The sequence below is a fragment of the Procambarus clarkii genome, chromosome 59 (assembly GCF_040958095.1).
Source record: "Procambarus clarkii isolate CNS0578487 chromosome 59, FALCON_Pclarkii_2.0, whole genome shotgun sequence".
NCBI lineage: Eukaryota > Metazoa > Arthropoda > Malacostraca > Decapoda > Cambaridae > Procambarus > Procambarus clarkii.
In genome coordinates, this window is record NC_091208.1 from 5,383,200 (window position 1) to 5,385,531 (window position 2,332).

A 2,332-nucleotide genomic window follows, 5' to 3' on the forward strand; every position below is an offset into this window, starting at 1 on the left:
CAAGTGAGGGGTCATTTAGACGTTAATTTCATCAAGTCCCTGTTAATATGGGAAGACACAGTGTCTCTGCTTAAGGCACAACTCTCCTAAACACGAGAGTTAAGTATACAACTTTAGAACACTTTCCCACCAGGAGACTCGAACCCTAGCCAGCACAGAAGCCTTCCAGCAACTGGCATAACAGGTACGCCTTAACCCTCTGCACCACCGCTCAGACCCTTAAAAGAGATGGTAATTTCGGAGTATTTAAATCCCCCAAAGATCAACACCTCCCAAGAGCACCAGAGCAAGTGAGGGGTCATTTAGACGTTAATTTCATCAAGTCCCTGTTAATATGGGAAGACACAGTGTCTCTGCTTAAGGCACAACTCTCCTAAACACGAGAGTTAAGTATACAACTTTAGAACACTTTCCCACCAGGAGACTCGAACCCTAGCCAGCACAGAAGCCTTCCAGCAACTGGCATAACAGGTACGCCTTAACCCTCTGCACCACCGCTCAGACCCTTAAAAGAGATGGTAATTTCGGAGTATTTAAATCCCCCAAAGATCAACACCTCCCAAGAGCACCAGAGCAAGTGAGGGGTCATTTAGACGTTAATTTCATCAAGTCCCTGTTAATATGGGAAGACACAGTGTCTCTGCTTAAGGCACAACTCTCCTAAACACGAGAGTTAAGTCCCATATTAACAGGGACTTGATGAAATTAACGTCTAAATGACCCCTCACTTGCTCTGGTGCTCTTGGGAGGTGTTGATCTTTGGGGGATTTAAATACTCCGAAATTACCATCTCTTTTAAGGGTCTGAGCGGTGGTGCAGAGGGTTAAGGCGTACCTGTTATGCCAGTTGCTGGAAGGCTTCTGTGCTGGCTAGGGTTCGAGTCTCCTGGTGGGAAAGTGTTCTAAAGTTGTATACTTAACTCTCGTGTTTAGGAGAGTTGTGCCTTAAGCAGAGACACTGTGTCTTCCCATATTAACAGGGACTTGATGAAATTAACGTCTAAATGACCCCTCACTTGCTCTGGTGCTCTTGGGAGGTGTTGATCTTTGGGGGATTTAAATACTCCGAAATTACCATCTCTTTTAAGGGTCTGAGCGGTGGTGCAGAGGGTTAAGGCGTACCTGTTATGCCAGTTGCTGGAAGGCTTCTGTGCTGGCTAGGGTTCGAGTCTCCTGGTGGGAAAGTGTTCTAAAGTTGTATACTTAACTCTCGTGTTTAGGAGAGTTGTGCCTTAAGCAGAGACACTGTGTCTTCCCATATTAACAGGGACTTGATGAAATTAACGTCTAAATGACCCCTCACTTGCTCTGGTGCTCTTGGGAGGTGTTGATCTTTGGGGGATTTAAATACTCCGAAATTACCATCTCTTTTAAGGGTCTGAGCGGTGGTGCAGAGGGTTAAGGCGTACCTGTTATGCCAGTTGCTGGAAGGCTTCTGTGCTGGCTAGGGTTCGAGTCTCCTGGTGGGAAAGTGTTCTAAAGTTGTATATATATATATATATATATATATATATATATATATATATATATATATATATATATATGTCGTACCTAGTAGCCAGAACTCACTTTTTGGCCTACTATGCAAGGCCCGATTTGCCTAATAAGCCAAGTTTTCCTGAATTAATATATTTTTCTATTTTTATTCTTGTGAAATGATAAAGCTACCCATTTCATTATGTATGAGGTCATTTTTTTTTTATTGGAGTTAAAATTAACGTAGATATACGATCGAACCTAACCAACCCTACCTAACCTAACCTAACCTATCTTTATAGGTTAGGTTTGGTTAGGTAGCCGAAAAAGTTAGGTTAGGTTAGGTTAGGTAGGTTAGGTTGTCGAAAAACAATTAATTCATGAAAACTTGGTTTATTAGGCAAATCGGGCCTTGCATAGTAGGCTGAGAAGTGCGTTCTGGCTACTAGGTACGACATATATATATATATATATATATATATATATATATATATATATATATATATATATATATATATATATATATATATATATATATATATATATATATATATATGTATATATATATATATATATATGTATATATATATATATATATATATATATATATATATATATATATTATATATATATATTATATATATATATTTATATATATATATTTTCAGGGCGTCTCTCTCTCTCTCTAGCCAGTCACCACCAAGTATTAGTAGTGATAAACGTTACTTACTGTAGCACCCACGGGTCTGCATTCGATCCTCACGGTGTCACTGTTCACCAGGAGAGTCTCTCAGTCTGTCTCCGGCTGGCCTCGTAGCCTAAAGACGAGTAAAAACACGATCACTTCACTTGATCAT